The following is a 22,751-nucleotide window of genomic DNA, read 5'->3' as shown; positions in this document are numbered from 1 at the left end:
TACATTAGGTTATGTATTGTCTATGGCTGTTCTCCTGCTACAACAACATCACTGAGTCATTGAGGTAGAGACTGTACGGTCCTCAAAGCCAAAAATATTTACCGTCTGACTTCTTACCAAGAATGTCTGCCAACTTTTGGCATAAGTACAGGTTTTGGAATGGGCTGAGTCTGGGATTCAGGTCTCAGCTCCTTTTCTGAAAAGCTGATGGGGGGAGGGATTAGTTAATAATGTCCCTGAAACCTCATCCCCAGGACCTGACCCATAGTGAGTGTTTTATAGCTTACACTTATTCATCTTTAAAACAATGCTAAGACCATACTTTATGTTTCTGCAGGATGTATATAAAATTTTGATCCCTACTTTTCTTCCACCTAACATTATATCACAGGCATTTTTCTATCTTATTAAAATTATTCATAAACATTATTATTTTCCTTCTCTTTCTTTCTTTTTTTTTTTCCTTTAACTTTTTATTATGGAAATTTTCAGCCATACAGAAAATTAGGAAGAGTAGGATAATGAACACCCACTTCCCCAACTCCTAGATAACAGCAGTTAACATTTGACCATATGGACTTCATCTACTTTGTTACTGAAATATTTTTAAGTGAATTGCAGATATCATAACATTTTAGTTCTAAATACTTTCATATGTATTCCAAAAAGGGATATTTTCCTACTTCAAAATTAACAATAATTCCTTAACATCATCTAATGCATATGATGAAAGCCACAGGAATATACTCTTAATTGAAGTAAGAATAAAATGCCAAGACAGAGTAAAGATTTTCAAAGTGAAGTTGAAGAAGATGTTCTCACAAAAAAGCTGGGCCTTATTAAGAAGTGAAGCCTTAAAAATCATCTCCTATACTATCTCACAGAACAAGGTGTGATATTCAGTCTCTCAATATCCAGGGGACATTCAAAAGTCATAAAGGACACAGGACACTTGTTCTTTGGGTGGCATGGTCCTATTCACTGTAGGAGGGTAGCGTCCCTGGCTTCCCACTAAATGCTGTTAATAGCCCCCATCCATAGTGACAACCCAAACAACTCCTTCAAATTTTCAAAATTCCCCTGAAGAGCAGAACCACACTGCCCTTGAGAACCACAGATACATGTGAAAGCAATTTGAAAAGTTGAAAGCACTTTTCAAGTACATGGTATGATTACTGTACAAAAACTGCACTGGCTTTCAGTATACTGCATATTGATACTATTTAAATAAAGACAGTTGAATTATAAAACATGAGTCTCTTCTTTTTTTATACAACCAATATCTATTTCTGGAGACATGGCAAGTGAATCAATATACTTATTGAAAACAAATAAAAATTCAGGATTAAAAATTACTTCTTAAGAGCATCAATAAATAAGCAGAGAAGTTAAGAATTCTCATTCCAGAGATTGAGGGGGTGGTGCAGAGATGTACGTAGAGTGTGACATTCCAAGGCCGTTTTCTAAACCTGATGAACTTGAGCTTTGGTATTCATGGTCTCACAAGACTTGTGAAAAAGGAGACAAACCCCAAGGTCTGCCCGAGATGAGGAATCTAATAACTGATCTTGTAAAGATGGGATATCTCCAAAGACTATAGCCTTAGTGTAAGGGTAAATTTAGAAACATCTCCAATACTTTACTGCAGATTGGGGGAAAAAAAATTGCTTCACATGTTCACTGAGAAGGATGTGTGTGTGTGTGTGTGTGTGTGTGTGTGTGTGTGTGTGTAGACACGTGTGCCAGAAATCATCACAAAATATTCAAACCACAAGCTGTCCGTGACATGGTTTATAGCAAAAAACAAAACAAACAAAAAAACTCCACACTGTGGATAGTCTGGATCCACCAAGTACAGAATATAACTGCAGTAATCCCAGGAACACCAAAGCCTCCAGAACCTGGCAGAAGCAAAAGTGAATCTCTATACAGGAAGACAACTTTATCCCAGACCTCAAAGTATTCTCACATATAAAATGTCAAGGAGAATGATCAGTTTAACATTAAATGACAGAGAGGGAGCTAGAAAGAAACAAACTAACCATGGAATAAGGTGCTTAAGAACTAAGAACAGAAAGGAGAGATAACTGGAACAAACTTGTGAGAACTTCAGATCCTGGAATAATAAGGTGAAGCCTATAAATAACCATGTTTAATATGGTTATTTATTACCATAAAATAAATCACAATAAAATCCATTTATAAATATATATGCAAGAAAAAGAAACTATAAAAAGTGATTAATGATTTTGAAAAAGAACCAGAAGAGCTCCTAAGAAAAAAAAACAAACAAACTCAGAGGACAGATTTACTAGAATAATAATATGTGAAGATGCAGATGTAGACATCTATCTATATTTATCCATCTCTATCACAGTGAAATTATAGAACACCAAAGACAAAGAGAGTATCTTAAAAACAGTGAGAGAGAAAAGACAGATTGTTTTAATGGAGTTACAAATTACTTATTAGCAGCAGTTGAAATCAAAAGACAAAGTATGATATCTTCAATGTACTGAGAGAAAATGATTGTTATTTTAATTCTATATCTGTAATGAAGAGGGAAAAGTCATTTTTCAGACAAACAAAAACTGAGAGAATTTGGTACAAACAAACCTTCAGTTCAGGCCAAAGGAAAATTAATCCAGATGGAGGGTTTGAGGAGCAAGAAAGAATAAAGCACACAAAAAGTGAAAAACAGGTAAAATATTTAGCATATAAAGCAACAATAATAATTGACATGGGGTTTTGAAAGAAAAATTGATAGAATTAAATGCACGACAATAAGAGAATAGAAGTTGGGAAGGCATACATGGAAGTTGTAAAGTTTTTATATTTTTCAGAAGGGTAAAATTTTTAAGTAACTTTGATTTTGGTAAGTTATTTGCAACTATTCCTAGAGAAACAACTTACAGATTTGAAATAGTTCTTACACCAGTGTAGGAAAAAAATGAAAATGTAAAAAACAAAAAATCAATCTGAAAGAGGACAGGAAAGTATACAAAGAGAATGGAACTTGTGGAAAAAATAGAAATAAAACAAAAAATATGAAAGCTATAAACCCCAAAATATTAATAATTGTAACATATAAATGAATTAAAGGATCCAACTAAAATACAAAGCTTGTCAGAATGGATTTTTTCTTAAATCCAACTATATGCTGTTTATAAGAAATATATCTTAAGCAAGAATACATAGGAAGTCTGGAAGTGGGAGGATGGAAAAGATGTACTAAGAGAAGGTGCACTGGGTTGACTTATGTTAGCATTGTGCGAAATAGACTTAAGGCAAAACGCATGGCTAGAGACAAGGGTCACTTCAAGATGTTAAACAATCCAGTTCAACAGGAAGATATGTTGATTTTAAATTTATACACTGAACTTTCAAAATATATCAAGCAAAAATTGACAATTACCAAGAGAAAAAAACAAATCAACAATCACAGTGGGACATTTAGCACACCCTTTCTAGGTAGGACAAACAGAACAAGCGGGGAAAAATTATCAGTAAGGGTGTAGAAGACTTGAACACATTTAATCTAACTGACCTAGTGGACATTATGTTAATTCAGGAAACAGATGCTAAGATGGGATCAGATGTGCCAGAGGTTTACCAGGGAAACGGCAGTTCTATACATGGCGTGGCCAGGCTGATGGGGTGCCTTTGAGTCAAATCTGCCCATTAAAGGAGCTCGACATCCCACACAAATGGGGCTGCACTAGTACCCCCAACAAGCTCAGTTATTAGCTGGGAGCAGCCCAGGGAAAGAGTGGATGCAGCATGAATGTGTTGGTGGATCCAGAGGAGTAGCAGTTAGGGCTGCCAGTCACCTATGCTCCCCACAGCTAGAGAGCTGCACTCAACTCTCTGAGTTCATGACCACCATTGACAGAGGCCATCATATCCAGCAACTGCAGAAATACTTTCTTTCAAGCATACATGGAATATTTACAAAAATTAACTACAGACCATGTCATAAAGCAAATCTCAATGCATTTCTTAAGGATTCAAATCATACAGACTATATGAATTTAAGGATTAAAATCATACAGACTATATGAATTTAAGTATTAAAATCATACAGTGTTGTTCTCTGACAGCAATGAAATTAAGCTAGAAGTCAATAACAAATAGTTAATTAAAAACCTCCATAAACTTAGAAATTAAGAAACACATGTCTAAATAACCACAGGGTAAAAGAATAAAATATAGTAGAAATTTTAAAATATTAAGAATGGAACTATTATGAAAATACATATCAAAAATGTCGGGATAGAGTTAAACAATGCTGACAGAAATTTATGACCTAAAATGCTTCATTAAAAGAAAAAAAAGAAAGACTAAACACTAATGAACTACGCGTCCATTTTATGAAGTTAGAAACACATTAGGAGAATAAACTCAATAAAGGTAAGAAAGGAAATAATCAAGAGTAGGAATTAATGAAATAGAAAATAAACACAATAGAGAAGATTAACAAAGCTAAATGTTGGTCCTCTAAAAAGACTAATAAAAATGATAAACCTCTGGTAAGACTGACCAAGAAAGAGAGAAAGCATAAGAAACAATATCAAGAATGATATAGTGACATAAATACAGACTACAGACATCAAAACAAAATAATAAGAGGACATTGTTGAAAATTTGTATGTCACTAAATTTAAAATCTTGTAAAAAACAGACATACTCTCAGGAAAATCTAGGTGACTAAAAGAGAAACCCTAAACAATCCTATAATCATGAAAGAAATTGAATATGTGAATTAAAACCTCCCCGCATATTAAACTCCAGGTCCTGTTGGCATCAACAGCAAGTCCTAGACTTTCAAAAAAGATATGATTATAATTGTATTGAAGCTATTTCAAAGAATGAGAAAAGAGGCCTCATTCACTCAACTCATTTGATAAATCTCACCCATAAACATAGATTCAAAAATCATAAACAAAACATTAGTATTCTGAATCAGCAATACTTGAAAACTATAATGGATCATAAACAAGCAAGATTAGCTTAACAATTGAAAATAAATCAATGTAAAATTTCTACTTTATCATAATAATGAAGAAAGGTCACGTGATCATTACCTACAAATGCAATAAAAGCATTTGATAAAATTTAACATCCATTCTTAACTTAAGAAAAGAAAGGAAAACTGTGAGAAACTTGGAATAGAAGGAAACTTCCTTAAAATGATAAAGGTTATCTACTAAAAACACTTTGCTGGAGGTCTTAACCAATTCAATAAGGCAAGAAAAAGAAATGAATAATATAAAAATTGTAAAGGAAGAAACTATCAAGATGTGCCGACAACACACTGTGTACATAAAAATTCCAAAGGAATATGCACATACTATCAGAATTAATAAGTCAATGTAGCAAAGTTGCAAGAGTCACAGTATAAAGGACAAAAACCAACTGAATTTCTATCATCTAGCTGTAAGCAAATTGAAATCAAATTTTGAAAGATACTTATAACAGCATCAGAAAACATAAAAAAAAAAACTGGGAATAAATCTTCACTAGATGTGTAAGAGTTTTACACAGAAATTATAAACATTATTGATAAATATTAAAGAAGGTCTAAATATGAAAATTATAGCATGCTCATCTTGCTATTTGCCTTCTATTTGTTCCACCTAGTCTCTGTTCTTTTGGTCCCCTTCTTTCTTCTTTTGAATTGCTTGAATATTTTTTTAAGATTCCACTTTAATCTCCACTATTTTCTTCTTACCCAGACCTATTTATTTATTTATGTAATGATTGCTCTGGAGTTCTCAATATATGCCTTTAATGTAACACAGTCTGTCTTTAAATAATATTAATTCACTTCACATTTAGTGTAAGAAGTTTACAACAGTATGCTTTGTATTCTTTTTCCCATCCTGTCCTATTTTTGCCATTTACTTCTACATATGCCATAAATATCACAATACTGTTTTTCTTTAAGCAATCAACTGTCTTTTTCAAAGGATTAAAAAATGAGAGGAAAAATCTGTAATATATATATTTTTTATATATATTTACCTTCCTCTTTTTATATATTTACCTTCCTATATATTTACCATTTTTGCACTCTTTATTCCTTTGTATAGATCCCAATTTTCATCTGGCATCATTTTCTTCTGCCTGAAGAACTTCTTTTAATAATTTTTGTAGCCCAGGTTTGCTTGTGATAACTTCTCTTGGCTTTTATATCTCTGAATAAAGTCTTTATTTGTTCTTTATTTCTGAAAGATATTTCTGCTGGCTATATAATGTTAGGTTGACAGGTACTTTCTTCTATCAGTAACTTAAGAGATGTTGTCCCACTGACTTTTTGCTGCATAATTCCAGAAAAGAAGCCTACTGTCATTCTATCTTTGTTTTTCTGAATGTAAAACATCTGCTTGCCCCACCAGCTGCTTTTAAGCTTTTCTTTTTTACCGCTGCTTTTAGCATTTAGAGTATGGGGTACCATAATTTGGTGGTTTATTCTGTTTGGAGTTTGTTGAATTGATTGGATCCAGGGATTTATGGTTTTCTTCAAATCTGGAAAAAAATTCATCTATCATTCATTCAAATATTTTCCCTGTATGTCTTCTCCTTTACGAACTCCAATTACATGTATGTTAGGCTTCTTGATATTGTGCTGTAGGTCTCTGATAATCTGTTCATTTTTTTCAGTCTTTTTTCTTTGCATGCTTCATTTTGAATACTTTCCATTATTGTGGCTTCAAATTTATACGCCTTTTCTTCTTCAGTCTTTAATCTGCAACAAATTCCATTCAACATATTTTTTAAATTAATAAACTTTATTTTGGGGGGCAGTTTTATAGCAAAACCAGGGGAAAATACAGAGAGATCTTATGTACTTTCTGTCCCCACACATGCACAACCTTCCCCACTATCGACACCCCATACCACAGAGGTACATTTGTTACAATCAATGAAACTGTATTGACACATCATCATCACCCAAAGTCCATAGATTACATTAGGGTTCACTCTTGATGTTGTTATTATAAGGTACCTGAACTACCCATGAAGCAGCATTGTGTTATTTAAAAGTGGCTTGGATTAATTTTAAATATATGCCATAAACTCTAAGGACACCACTGGAAAAAAAGGAAAAAAAAGAAAAAGTAAAATCAATAGTTAGGAAATAAGAGAAAATGGAATCATGCAAAAAGCTCTGTTAAAACCACAAAAGGCAGAGAAAGTGCAGAAGACAAAAATTCCCATATGCATGTGTTACACCTTTTTTTAATTGTCCCATAGTTCCTGGACATTCTGTTCTGTTTTATTTGTCTTTTTTCTCTTTGCTTTTCAATTTTGGAAATTTCTGTTGTCATATTCTCAAGCTCAGAGTTTCTTTCTTCAGCCATGTCCACTCTACTAATGAACCCATTAAATTTTTTTTTCATTTCTGTTAACTGTAACAGAAGATTTTCATCTCTAGCATTTCTTTTTGAGTCTATCTTAGAATTTCTATCTCTCTGTTGACATTATCCATCAGCTCTTGCATGTTGTTTACTTTTTCCATTAAATAGTTTAGCCTATTAGTTACAGTTTTTAAAAATTCCTGGTCTGATAATTCCAAACATTTCTGTAACATCTGACCTTGATTCTGCTTGCTCAGTCTCTCCAAACTGTGTCTTTTGCCTTTTAGTATGCCTTGTAAATTTTTTTATTGGAAGTAGACATGATGTACTGGGTGAAAGAAACTGCAGTAAATAGGGCCTTTAGTAATGTAATGGTAAGGTGGGGGGAGGGGAAGAATTCTATAGTCCTGTAATTAGGTGTCAGTCTTTTGGTGAGCCTGTGCCCCTGGACTGTGAACTTCATCGGTATTCCTCAGTTTTCCCTCATCCACACTCCTTATGTGGGACAGGATGGCTAGATGGGACAGGAATTGTATATTTCCCTTCCCCATATGGAAGGCTAGAGGGAGCTGGAGTTGGATTTTTCCTTTCCTCCAGGAAGGTTTGGGTTGGATGATACCCTAGCAGGTCAGGATTTGGTAAAATAATTTCTCCTGAGGGCAGGCCTTGTTAAGAAAGAATTCTCTGGCATGTTTCAGAATGATTCCTTTTCCCCTCCCCCTATCAGAAGCATGAGGCAATTTTTCTCTGTAAGTTCCTGGCAGTGCTCCTGGAGGTAAAACTCACAAAAGCACGGGGTTCCTCTACGATTAAGTCCCCCTGGAAATTTTAGCTCTCAGACCTGTTCACACTGCACCTTCAGCAATTTGTCAGCTATAATTCAGGTTTTCTTACCCCAGTGCTGGCTCCTGAGGACGTTTCTGCTCATCTTTGCTCTGGTAAGTTGTGATTCTCTGTATTTGCTTGTCTACCTCTCCCGTTTGGGGGGCAGCAGTTTCTCCATCACCTCACTTCTTTGACAGATCCAAGAAGCATTGTTGATCTTTCACTTTGTTCAGCTTTTCGCTTGTTAGGACAGGGTGGCAATTTCTAAGCTCCTTACATGCCAGACCGACCATTCAATATATTTTCATTTCAGGTATTTTGTTTTTATATTTCTAAAAGTTCCATTTAGTTGTGTTTTTAAAAAAAATATCTTCCATTCTCTCCTCGTCATGTTCATGTTTTTTCTCTACATTTTTTTTAATATATAGGGCATATTTATAATCACTGTTTTAATTTCTGTCACATACATCTGTTTCTATTGGCTAATTTTTCTCACCTGGTAGTAAGTCATATTACACTGATTCTTTTATACCTGGTGATTTGTTATTGGATGGATGTTATGTTGTTAAGTGCTATATTCTGAATGTTGTATTTCTTTATAAAGTGTTGGATTTTTCTGGCATGCAGTTACTCGGGGTTTGTTGAATCATGTTAAGACTTGATTTTAAGTTTTGTTAAGGTGTATCTAGAACAGCCTTTAGTATAAGATTGATTTAACCCCACTACTAAGGCAATGAGTTTCTGAGGACTCCACATATGTATTAGTCAAGCCTCTCTAGAGAAACAGAAACCAGTAGGATATATACTAGTATACAGATGGTCCCTGACTTATGATGATTCAACTTCAAAATTTTTCAAATTTATGATGTATTGCAAAAGCAATATGCATTCAGTAGAAACCATACTTTAAATATTGAATTTTGATCTTTTTCAGACTAGCAACATGTGGTATAATACTCTTTTGTGATGCCGGGCAGTGGCAGTCAGCCAAAGCTCGCAGTCAGCCACGATCACAAGAGTGAACAACCAATACTCTACAGTGTACTGTGTTGCCAGATGATTCTGCCCAACCATAGGCTCAAGTAAGTGTTCTGAGCATGTTTAAGGTAGGCTGGGTTAAACTATGATGTTCAGTCAGTTAGATGTATTAAATGCATTTTCAACTTACAATATTTTTAACTTACAATGGGTTTATCAGGAGGTAAACCCATCATAAGTCAAGGAGCATGTGTGGGGGTGGGGGGTGTATCCATCACAATGTATTATGGGCATCTTTTCTCTGGCTGGAGAAAACATGAACTGTCCCCAGCCCTATCTATATGAGCTCCCGGAATTGTTTGGCCTATCGTTTTTCAGAGATTCCTTCCCCGGCCTTGTGGAATTCCACCCCATACACGCACAGATCAGCATTAACCCAAAGATTTGCGAAGACCACTCTGAAGATCTCTGGATTTCTCTCTCCTTCTCTCTCTCTCTCTCTCTCTCTCTCCTCTCCCTCCCTCTCTCCCCTCCTCCACTCCAGTACTCTGCCTTGCAAATTCTAGATGCCTTGGCTTCTCCAAACTCCCTTATCTGTCCTGTCAATTCAGCCAAAATGCTGTGCTCACTTTGAGTTCTCCATCCTGAGCTTCAACTGGAAACTGTTCACACTCAATAGACAGAGGCAACCATAGGGCTTACCTCATTGGGTTTCCCTTCTTTTAGGTATCACAGTCCTGTGCTGCCTGTTGTCCAATGTCTGGAAATCACTGTTTAAGATATTTTGTCTGGTTTTCTAGTTGTTTATAGTGGGAGATCAATCCTGTAGTCCACCTTCATGGGCATATATTAAACCATTTTTTGTGTTATAATACCAGCAGTTTTATGTGGTTCAACCTACTATTTATTTCTTGTACAGGTTAGTAGTTACGTAGATTTGCTTAGTTCATGACCACTCATTGAGCTCTGCACTTTTGATGCGTACACTTTTCTGTGTATGTAAAATTCAATAAATATAATTTAAAATAAACAAAATAAATTTATATACAGTGTAAATGGTATAAAATAACAAAGACACTTGAAAAAAAAGAATATGTGACTTGCCCTATCATATATCAGATATCAAGACTTATTAAAAAAACTAGTCTAGTTGAAAAATCATGATATTGATACAGAGCTAGGAGAACAGACTAGAAGAAAATATAGAAACCTCTTTTCAGAAAATACCCACATGGCTGGCCCGTTCATCTGGTTAGATTGTGGTGTTATAACATCAAGGTCAAGGGTTTGGATCCCCATACCAGCCACCCACACACATACACAAAAGACCCACACAATTGTGAACACTTGATGTATGACAAAGATGTCACCTAAGAACAGCGGGGAAACACTGAACTTTCCGATAAATGATGCTGGGATAATTGTTTTTCTACAATTCATAAAACTTTGCCTCCTACCTCACACCATATACAAAAATCAATTTCAGGTGGATTAATAACTAAATGTGAAAGGCAAACTTATAAAGCTCTTAGAGGATAACAGGAAAATATAAAAATGTTTTTAGGGATAGGGAGGATTTATTAAATAGGACCCACAGCAAAACACAAAACATCATCTTTTCAAGATTGATAAATTAGTCTTTGTTATAATTAAGTACCTCTGTAAGTCAAAAGACATTGTGAAGAGGATAAAATGGCAAGCCAAAATTGGGAGTACATGTTTGTAACATATGTAACTGTTAGAAATCAAGTATCCAAGATATATAAATAACTGTTATGAATTTACTAAAAAAAGACAAATAATCCTAATTTAAAATGAGCAAAAGACTTGAACAGGCACTTTACAGAAGAGAAAACTTGAATGTTAAATAATCATATGAAAAGAGGTTTAATCTCTGATTAAAATCATGAGTTCTCATTATATACACACATGACTGGCAAAAATTAAGTCTGATAACAGCAACTGTGGAGGGTGTAGACCCATGGGATCACTCACCCACTCATCCCCTGCAACTGGGAGTGTAAATTGATCAAAGCACTTTGGAAAAAGTTTATTACCAAGTGAAATTGAACATGTACTTTCCCTCTTGGGTATAAATGCTAGAGAAGCTCTCGCACACATATATCAAGAGAAATGTAGGGAATGTTCAGAGTAGTATTATAGGTAACAGTTAAATGTCCATTAACACTACAATACATACATATTTTTTTCCTGTGATGGAACTCTATATAGCATTGAAAAGGAATAAATTACAGCTTTGCTCGTTGACATACAAGAATCTCAAAATATAATGTTGAAGCAAAAGATGCCAAACAGAAATGAATCCATATACTATGATTCAATGTCTATAAATTCTTTTCTAAAGACAAAACTAAACCGTTTTATTTGGGATAGAAACATAATTGGTAACACTATAAAGTAAAACAGGAGAATAATTATCAGAAAATGTTAGGATAATGGTAACTTCTGTTGGGAGAGTGAGAATTCCAGCTGGGAAGGGGTACAAACTTTCATTCGTGACCTGGTTGGTTGTCACTTAGGTGTCACCTAGCTATTATTCTTTAGATGTACTTCCGTGTTTTATTCACTCATCTGTATGTATGACATATTTCCAAATAAAATTAACCTAAATTCTATATATATTTTCCTTAAAATCAGAGGTAATGTAATGATTTCAAGGTTTTACATGTCCTTATTCATTCATTCATTTATTCCACAGGCATTTGCTACATATTTACTATGTGTTAAGCCTTATATTAGACACCAGAAATATGGAGATTAATTTACCTATTATGGAGCTTCAATAATAAAAATAATAATTGATGTTATTACTATTATTGTAAATGACATTTAACTAAGTGTGTACATTTGCACTAAACACTTTACATAGATCATCTCATTTAATCCTATGGATTACTATTTCCCCGATTTTAAAAACAAGGAAACTGGGCACAGCAACATTAATAATTTGCCCAAGCTTACAGAGCTCAGAAAAGGCAGAACCAAGATTTGCTCTTAACAACTGTGGTTTTCTACCTGGTGTTCAATCACTTTCCTTCCAATGACAACACCCTGATTTTCCTTTGAGGAACCACCCCTTCTCACACTCGGTCACTGTGGTTCAGTTGGGGCTAACTACCCAGTCCTGGGCCCAAAGACTTAGGTATTGACCCAGGCCAGGCCACTCATCCTCCTGGATGCAGTAATTGGTCCAGGCATGAGTGTGTGATCCACAAGAGACCAACAGAATTCAAATCTGCCAGGTGTGTCAGCATTTTGGGGGAAAATGAGTTCTCTCTGCACTGGAATTGGAACTACTGGCTATAAAAATAAAATATGCATGGAGATTTGTGGGGATCCTCTGTTGTGGAGAATGAAGCCAACCAGAAGCATAGAACAAAAAATTAGACACTGAGTCCTAATGCCATGATTCGAACCCTTGGATCCAGTCATGCCTGAAGCTTTCCCTCGTTTCTGGTCTTTCGGTTACATGAACCTCAAGTTCTCACACTTGCAAAAAGAAGTCCTAGCTAAAACAGGGATACAGGCACATAATCCAGTAATTATTGTACCAACTGAGTGGTGAGGGCTAACATAAATGTGAGTATTTAAGGTATACACAGGTGCCCTCGGGGTACATGTCAGGTGAGATGTTTTCCATTTTCTCCCGTTTCCCATTGTAGGTCTGAAGCCAAATCTCAGGGGAGATATATTCGCACTAAGAAAGGGAGCAAGCCATGGATTGCCTTGATGCTGACATGGACCAAGCCAGTCATCTCTCAACGGGGGAGAGGGAGTGTGTGTGGCTGTACCCAATGTCACGAAAGATTATCACAAAAGACCTGATCTCAGAGACCACAAATAACAACAGGAGTTATTCAGGGTCTAGAATACATTTCTTCCTAGATATGAAGCCCTTGGCAGTGAAATTAAATCTGACATCACTCCTCAGGTTGACAAAAGACTTCTGCAGTCTTCCCAGTAGAGTGAGCTCGGACACTTGAGGGTTGGAGTCACCTACTTCAGCTCAGCGAGTGATGCCCCAGTCACCTTGAAGAGTAAAGGAACCTCGCGAAGATCTTTGTCGTGAGATACTAATGCAGCCCTTGGAGAAAACAGAGTAACTTCCACAGGAGCTCAATCAAGCCACAGGCTCAAACCCGTCCTTGGGTTTAACTCCTTGGCTGCATGGCCATCCCATCTTCACCCCCTCTCCAACCAGGTTCAGAAAAAAACTTTACGCCCTCGCTGTCATGTTAAGGTCAGACTTCAGAATCAGCATGTGAGTTGATTAAACCACTAACATCCTTTCAAAAGAATGTAACAGCTGACATTAAGGTCACCGCCAAAGGTCATATGTTTTTCTCTTTGTTGGAGAGGACGACCTGCCACTTTCAGGCAGCAGAGGTGTGAGGGCATTATCATTCACGACAGATGCAAGAAGTATGTAAATAAACACTGTTTAGCACCCTGGCCCGTGGGCAGCTAGCCCTCTTTCACAATTAAAGGTGACCATTCCACTCAGTGTTTGCTCTGCTGAGCAAGGTGAGCTCATACTTTCTCTCCAGACATGGAGACAAAAAGAGAAAAAAATACATATTTTATCTGCTTTATAAATCTGAAGCTGTAATAAATCAGAATCCAGACCTCTGGTGAATAATTCATGTTTATCTAAAAGAAAAAATAATGACTTTCATTATATTTCATCTCCCTTTTATTGCATTCCAGAAACTGATTCCCTGGACTGGAGTGTGCAGAAATCCATAGCAGGTTTACCTGATGACTCTCCCTTGAGAGTCCCCCCCATTCCCTCAACCCCCTCACTAGGCTCTCTTTGGCTTCCCCAGGATTATGGGGAAGGGCGAATGAAAGACAAAGGGCAGGAAGAGTCTGGGCTGACCCCAGTGCTGGCTGTGGCAGCTGACTCTTCCCTCGGTGCTTCCATGGGGCCCTCCAGGTTCTGCTCAGGAGCCCTACAACTGCATCCTTGGACCAGGTAGCAGGTCTCGTGCATACTCTGACCCCCACCATTGGACACCTGACAGTATTCCTTCTACTTCTTTCTGCTGAGGTCTCCTTGCCGCGTACAGAAGTTTGGTGGGCAGGGTCCTTTTAGAACCACCCCGCCCTTCCCAGAGTTATTTGGAGCTGCATGCTTTTGACTTTGCAGCAGTGCGATGGATCCTCAAACACAGGGGTTCCTCTGTGGCCACAGGCTGCTCCGGCCAGCCCCTCCACTAAAGACTTTCCCTTCTTTTTCAAGCCTGAGTTAAGCCTTCATTTCCTGAGTCCTCCCCACAAGAGGTGGTACACATCGAACTCTACTAGTGGGTGGTCTATTCTCTCACCAGACTTGAGGTGAGGGGGAAACACGCTACTCTCTCCCAAGAAGAAAATGGGACTCACATTACACCACAAATCCCTCCAGAGAAATCTCATTTCCAACACCTGGCCTTTTCATCTTCAACCCTCCAACATCCCCCTTTTTTTTTCCTTTTATGTTCAGCTATGTTTATTTTAATTGAAGTAAACTACATGTACAAAAACCCCCACATTTTGAGTTTTATAACACCACAGTATTTCCTCCTCTCTCAAGGTTATCAACTTCTTCCCTCACCCCCAGTTCCTGGCAGCCACTTTTATCTGTCCCTAAAGTTTAGCCTTTCTCATAATGTCGTATAAATGGATTCATTCAACAGGTAACTTTTGAGTTTGGCTTCTTTCATTTGACATATGCTTTTGAGATTCATCTGAGTCACGAGGATTGATAATCTGTTCCTTCTTATTGCTGAGCGGTATTCCATCTTGTGGATATGTGATAGTTTGTTTATCCATTCACGACTTGAAGGGCTTTGGGGTTGTTTCCAGTTTGGGGCAATTATGAATAAAGCCACCATACACATTTATGCATAGGTTTTTGTGTGAACTTAAGTTTTCATTTCACTTGGGTAAATAGCTAGGAGTGGGATTGTGGGATTGGTAGGTCACATTCTAAGAAACTGCCAAACTGGCTTCCACAGTAGCTGTGCCATTTTGCATTTCCACTAGCACTATGCCAGAACTTAGTATTGTCAACTTTTTCATTTTAGCCATTCTAAAATATGTATAGTAGTATCTTACAGTTTTAATTTGCATTTTCTTAGTAACTAATGACAATGAGCATCTTTTCATATATTTATTTGCCATCCATACATCATCTTTGGTGAAGTGTCATTTCAAATCTTTCTTCGTTTTTAAATTATGTTTATATTATTATTATTGTTATTGTTATTATTATTATTATTATTATTGAGTTTCAAGAGTTCTATATATGGTATGGGTCAGACAAGTGTTTTGCAAATATCTTCTCCCAGTCTGTGGTTTGCCTTTTCATTCTCTTAGTGTCTTTCAAAGAGCAGAATTTTCCAATTTTGATGCAATCTAATACAGAAATTTTTTTCTTTTATGGATCATGCTTTTGATATTGTAAGTAAGAATCTTTGCCTAACCCAAGATCACAGTGATTTTTCTGCTACATTTTCTTCTAGAAGTTAATAGTATCAAAGATTACATTTAAGTCTATAATCCATTTTGAGTTAATTTTTGTACATAGTGCGAAGTACTTACTTTTTTTTTTTTACAAGGTTCACTTTTGCTTATAGATGTCTGATTGATTCAGCACCATTTGTTGTAGAACTACCCTTTCTCCAGTGTCTTACCCGTATCTTTGTTGGAAATCAATTGAGCATATATGTTTGGGTCTATTTCTGGACATCTATTCAGTTTCATTGACCTGTGTATATCCTTTTGACAACGCCACACTGTCTTGGTTACTTTTGCTTTGTAGTAAGCCTTGAAATCAGATAGTGTGAGAACTCCAATTTTGCTTTTTTTCAAAATTCTTTTGGTTTTTCTAGATCCTTCACCTTTCCATATAAATTTTAGAATCACCTTGTTGATTTCTACCAAAAAAAACTCCTGCCAGATTGGGATTACAGTGAATCAATAGATCAATTTGGGAAGAATTGTCATGCTTTTTTTTTTTTTTTATTAGAATTGTCATTCTAACAATACTGAGTCTTCCAGTTCATTAACCATCCACTTATTTAGGTCTTCTTTTTTATTTCATCAGTGTTTTCTAGTTTTCCTCACACAGGTCTTCTGCATATTTTATTAGATTTATATTTAAATATTACATGTCTTTGGGTGCTATTGTAAATAGAACTTCAAAAAAATTTATTTTCTATTGTTCATTGCTAGTGTAGAAAAATACAATTAATTTTTGGTTTTTATAACCTGGTATCTTGTAATCTTACTAAGCTCTAGTAGCTTTTTTTACAGACTCTTTGAGATTTTCTATGGAGACAATGATGTCATCTTTGAGTAAAAACAGTTTTATTTCTTCTTTTACAATCCATATGCCTTTTTATTTATTTTTTTCTTGCCTTATTGCACTAGCCAGGACCTCCAATAAAACGTTGGCTAGGAGTGGTGAAAGCATACATCCTCACCTTATTTCCAATTTTAGGAATTAAGGTGCTTTCTCATTAAACTTGTAGTGAGAGGAAAACATTCCTTAGCTCTCACCCAAGGGAAGATTAAAACTCCTATTTCACTGGCAACTCTATCCAAAGAAATTGAATTTCAACTTCCAGCTTTTACAACGTTAGCTTCAGTTATATCTTTGAGACAGGTAGGAGTGCGGGGATCACAAAACTAGACCCAGGATGCCTCCTTATAAGTCTTTTCTATATTTTCTAGCACCTCATTTTTTGGAATGAGGGTAATATTTGCTACCTATTTTTTTTTTTTCCCAGTATTCTGGAGCCTCAGCCCAAATCAAGACATCCTTTTACAGATGGTATTACTCCTGTTATTCTATTAATGAGGGAAGTTAGACTCAGAGAGTTTAAATCAATTGCCCAAGGTCATATAGCTAAGAAGTAGCATGATTCGAACTCAGCTTTGTCAGAACCAGAGAGGGTCTTCTTTACACTAGGACATACCAGTCAGCTAGAAAAATTCAGGCAGCATTTATCATGCCCAAACTCACATATAAAACCAAGAGGGCTGAGGCATTTCTAAACTTAGTCATTCTAGAAGTCTGTACTATGGCTCATGGCGGAAATAGTCTTGCATTTGTCCTCCAAATGGTCAGGGAATGATAATCATCTGCATCCTGAAGCAGGTGCTGAGGTCAGAAGCTGAGAGTCTCTAATTATCAACACTGGTCCCCTCAGGCTTTGCTTGAATAACCCAGGCAGGAAATCAGGACTGACAATATGACCTCTGTTTTAGTCAAGAAATTTGACCATATGTCTCTAGGTCAAAGAATCCAAGCTTATTTGCTTCCATGACCACTTCAGAAAACCCAGGCCCCTCCTGGAGATCACTTCTTGCTGATAAGAGGGAGACGGACCCTAAGCAAAAGCTTAGGATTGAAACTGACCCCAACTGAAAATCACAAATTGAAAGGAAGACCACCTCCATCATTCATAATCCTTAGGCAGGTGAAGAAAGCTTTTGTTTAAATTTTCTTAAATTTTTTTCTCCTGGGAGCTAAAAAGATTCAGTAAAAAAGAGGGGTCTTAGCAATTCCACTCCTGGGTGTTGGGACAAAAACTTTTATGTGAATGTTTATAGCAGCACTACTCACAATAGTCAACAGGTGGAAACAACCTAAATGTCCATCAGCTGATGAATGGATAAAGAAAATGTGGTATATCCACATAATGGAATATTATTCAGCTGTAAAAAGGAATGAAGTGTTGATACATACACACTACAACACAGATTAACCTTGGAAACATGATGCTAAGTGGCAAAAGCCAGTCACAAAAGGCCATATATTGTAAGATATCATTTATATGAAATATCCAGAATAAACAAATCTATAGAGATAGAAAGCAAAGTAACAGTTGCCAGAGGATGAGGGAGAGGAACGTAGGGAGTGACTGCTTAATGAGTATGGAGTTTCCTTTTGGGGTGATGAAAATGTTCTGGAACTAGATAGTGGTGATAGTTTTACAACTCTGTGAATGTATTAAATGTGACTGAATTATACCCTTTAAAATGGTTAAAATGATAAATTTCATGTCATGTATTTTACCAAAATAACAACAAAAAAAGAGGCCCCTTTGCCTATGCACGTCAGGAGTATATTCCACGATGACTCTTTCTAACAGCGTTTGTCTTTTCTGTTTGATCAGAAAGTGCCGTGTGCCCTACTCAGCAACTTGTGCTGCCTTTGGCCCATCTTTGTGTTTTGTTGCTCCAGGACCTTTCGGTTAACATCACCCTCCCTTCCCCAGCCCACAGGAGTGTGGCCACTCAGGAAGCCTTGGCTGCAGAGTAGGACTCAGGGAGAATGTCTCTTCTGCCTCTTTCTCAGACTACGAGGCACTTTAAACCCTGGATTTCAAGAGTCACTCGGGGAAGGAGAAATCTTGGAACAGGGAAGGGCCAAACACAGAGGGGGAAAGAGTTGATATGATTTTGTGCCTTGGCTAAGTGATCTCACTTACTTCTAGCTTTCCTATGAGATAGTATTATTAGTCGACAGGTGAGGAAACTGAGGTGGAGCAACTTCCCCGAGACTACTCAGACAGTCAGTGCCAGAGCCAAGACCTGTGCCCAGATCTGTCCACCCCAGCATCTGGGCTCGTGCTGTCGTCCCCACCCTGCACCTCTGGCTGCAGGAGTGGGCTGAGCGATGGAGAGGCAGGGGACACTGGGTTTCCAAAGGGTGGGTGAGGGTAGGTCTGATTAAAGCTAGTGTCCAAGGCCAAACGGGTTTCCTGGTGCTCTTCACAGCAGGCTATTGCCCATTAGATCCATATGTTTTAAAGCTGGGGAAGCCGGGAAACACAGGAAGCCCCCAGAAGAGAGGGGTTGGTGAGGAAGTGGCAAAGACTAGGCCTTAAACAGTCAATGGAGGTGGACTAGAGCCAGGCTCTCACTCCGGGGAACAGACGTAGAAATGAAATCACCAAATGGGACACTCCAGTGAAGACTGGGCCCAGACACAGGGAAAACGTCTCCAGGGCATGGAGCTAGGCACTTCACTAGGATGAAGCCTGATGGCATCTGACGCAGGACTCTTTTTTGTTTTCCCACTAGTTTTTTAGCACCTCTGCTTTGCTGGTGCCATAAACACTCATGCACCTCACCTACAGTAATGCAGCACTGGCCAATTTCAGTACAGCACACACTTGTGCAAAGCCACAGATTGAATTCCTGTATTCATTCGTTTATTAATTCGTTCATACTGCAAACATTTGACAGTCTACCATGGGCTAGGTGCTGGGAATAACTGAATGGATATAACAGTCCCTGCCAGAGGGGAGGCCACAGGTAGCCAGGGCACAGATGTGTATGTGAAGAACTACAGCACAGTCATCCGTGGCATGCAGAGGTGTGTCGAGATACATGATGATTACTCAGGGTTACAGTGATTATTCTTTCCAAGACCTGAACTTGGAACAGCCCCTGTTTCTGGCCTACTGTAGATGACAATGTCAGTACTTTGCCCACATACCCTTTGGGACTTTTCTGAGGTGACCCTGGGTGCCAGGTTGAAGCTGTGACCTGAAGGGCAAAGAGACACACCCTCGCATGGCCTCCTTTCCTCCTGCCCTGCCTGTTCCCTCAGTCTCCTACTAGTCTCCCCCGGGAGTCCTTCTTTAAATAAATCGCTTGCACATAAATCCTCATCTTAGGGTCTGTTTCCAGGGAACTTGTCTTAAGACAGCTTAAGGGGTGTGGGAGAGAAGCCTTCAGCTATAGGTAGTGTTAGCCAGGGCCACATTATGGCTTTCCTGTAGGGTTGCCAGATTTAGCAAATAAAAAATACAGGATGCCCAGATAATTTGAATTTTAGATAAACAACCTTTTTTTTTTCGTGTAAACATGCCCCATGCAATATTTGAGATATACTTATTGCTGTGTCTGAATATTTGTCCCCTCCAAAGCTCTGGTTGGAACTTTATCCCCAGTATGATATTTGAAAAGTGGAGCCTTTAAGAGGTGACTGGAACATGAGAACTATGCCCTCACAAATGGATTAATCTATTCATGGAATAAGGGGTTGATGCTTTAATGAGTTATCAGGGAGCAGACTGGGGGCTTTATAAGGAGAGGAAGAAAGTCCGTGGAAACACTCTTGTTCAGGCCTCACTACATGATACTCTGTGTGGCCATGGGACTTTGCAGAGATACCCAATAAGAAGGCCCTCACCAGATGTGCCTCCTGAACCTCGGACTTCCCAGCCTCCAAAACTGTAAGAATAAATTTCATTTTCTTATAAATTACCCCATTTCAGGTATTCTGTTAGGAGCAACAGAAAACTGACTAATACACTTATACTAAAAAAAGTTCATTGCTTATCTGAAATTCAAATTTAACTGAGCATTCTGTATTTTATACGGCAATCCTTAGAAAGAGCCCAAGGTGCTTTTGCCTTTGTGGTATCCTTCTTCCATTTAAAAAAATATTATATTACAACTGCATTGGCAAAAAGATGACTATAATCAGGCTGGATTCATTATCATATATTCATTATTATCATTATACACATTTTTCTTCTACTTTAAAATAAATTAAAGTTAAAACATGTCTGCAGGTCCCTGAAAGTATCATGGGCCTCAACTACCGTACCTACTGAGCCTAACGGAGAAGTGCCAGGTTATAAAGAGCCTTGAAGGCCACAATGAGATATGACTGGACTTTCTTCATCAATCATTGTTCAAATAAGAGCTCTCTGATCAGACTGTGTATCAGAAAGCTAGCCCTTGTTGACAGTTCAGAGTCCAAAGAATGGAATATTCGACCAGGGAGAAGATGGTCACCATGACTGAGATGGGACATTGGCAGGGCCTTAACAAGGGCAGCCGGCAAGCTCGATAACTTGAGGGTCTAACTCTGTAATGCTCACCAGGTCTCCATTGTGCAAAGGTATGCGCTGGGGCACAGGTCGAGAGGGAGACTGGGCTTGTCTAAGTGGATCAGAGCTATCATTTAAATCATCTGTAGTGCTCCGTGGGTACTTTACCTGACCTAATTAAAAATCAGATTGCTGTTTTCACTGAGAAAAATGGTCCTTTCAACTGTTTTACAAAGAAGAAAAGAATAAACATTATCAAGACTATCTCTTAGAAGATTAGGACAAAAAAAACTAGGAGAGGCTTCAAAGCCGTTTTTGTTTTCCCTGGCTTTGAAAGACATAGACAGTCCTGATAATTTTATCTTACTCAAAATAGAGCAAAATTGGGCCGAGCCCGTGGCGCACTCGGGAGAGTGCGGCGCTGGGAGGGCGGCGACGCTGCCGCCGCGGGTTCGGATCCTATATAGGAATGGCCGGTGCACTCACTGGCTGAGTGCCGGTCACGAAAAAGACAAAAAAAAAATATATATATATATATATATATAGCAAAATAAAGTCTATTTACTACTCCCGAGCAATTCCATACATAAATTAAAGAAGAAATAAATAAATAAATAAAATAAAACAACCACAACACAAAGCACTTTAAATGAATCCTCCTATGAGCCTCAAATCCATCATTTCTCTTCCTGTGGTGAGAGCTTTAAGCCGCAGATCAATGCAATTCAAAGTTTTGGAGGTGATTTTTTTTTCATACCTTGCTATTTGATGAGTTTTCAGATGGCCATCGAAAGAACAGCTTACACACTGTCTCTCACGGATCTCAGGGAGGCTTCAGATGAGCTGACATGTGGAGAGATGGTTAGCACAGATATAAATATATTTTATCTAGTTTCTCTAAGTCAGCTTTTAAAGTTAGTTCAAACACACTATTTAGTGAATTCATGAAAAATCTTTTTTTAACCCCAAGAAGATATTTCCACTTCTCATCACCACATTTAGTAGGCGAGTTGCTTTAGGAAGCATCATCTTTCCCATCAAAAAAAGGCTTTCTAGGCACAAACTGTGCCACAAAAAGCATGTGGAAAGATGGGCTGATTCCCCTCGATTGTATTTCTGAATGTGTTGGTTTTAAAATGGATAAGATACTCCCATATTCCTAATTAGAATTTTTTTTCAGGCAGCCATATGAAAAGTAGGTTGTTCTGTAGCCATAAAAATCATCCAGTCCTGGTAAAACATGCATTTTTAAATAATTTTGTATATAATTCATTATTTTTCTTTGGACAAATCATCTATTAAGCACCCCGTATGGTCCAGATCATGTACTATACTTAGGGATACAGAGATTAAAGATGTAGTTCTTGCCATTAAATGGCTCATAGTCCAACAGGGAAGATGGGCACAGGATAAAAATCACACTGCAAAGCAGCAAGTGTGCCCTCAGACCCTCTCCCTGAGGTGCACCAACGAGATTGTTGGTTGGTTGACTGTTAGATACCCAAGCCTCATTCCTGAAAGGAACATTATCAATATGGCTAATCGAATGCTATAGCAAAAGAGCAAATGGACAGATTAGGTAGAAGTTAGCTAAATCTTCTACTTTCTGCCAAAGAGGATAAATTTCTATGTCAACCTTCCATGAAGAGCAGATACAGCACACTGATAGAGCTGCAGTAGCCTCCTTTTCCAGGCCACAGATATTAAGTCCCCCACCACCATCCTT

This window comes from Cynocephalus volans, chromosome 10 (assembly GCF_027409185.1).
Source record: "Cynocephalus volans isolate mCynVol1 chromosome 10, mCynVol1.pri, whole genome shotgun sequence".
NCBI classification, from domain to species: Eukaryota; Metazoa; Chordata; class Mammalia; order Dermoptera; family Cynocephalidae; genus Cynocephalus; species Cynocephalus volans.
This window is presented reverse-complemented; position numbering follows the sequence as displayed.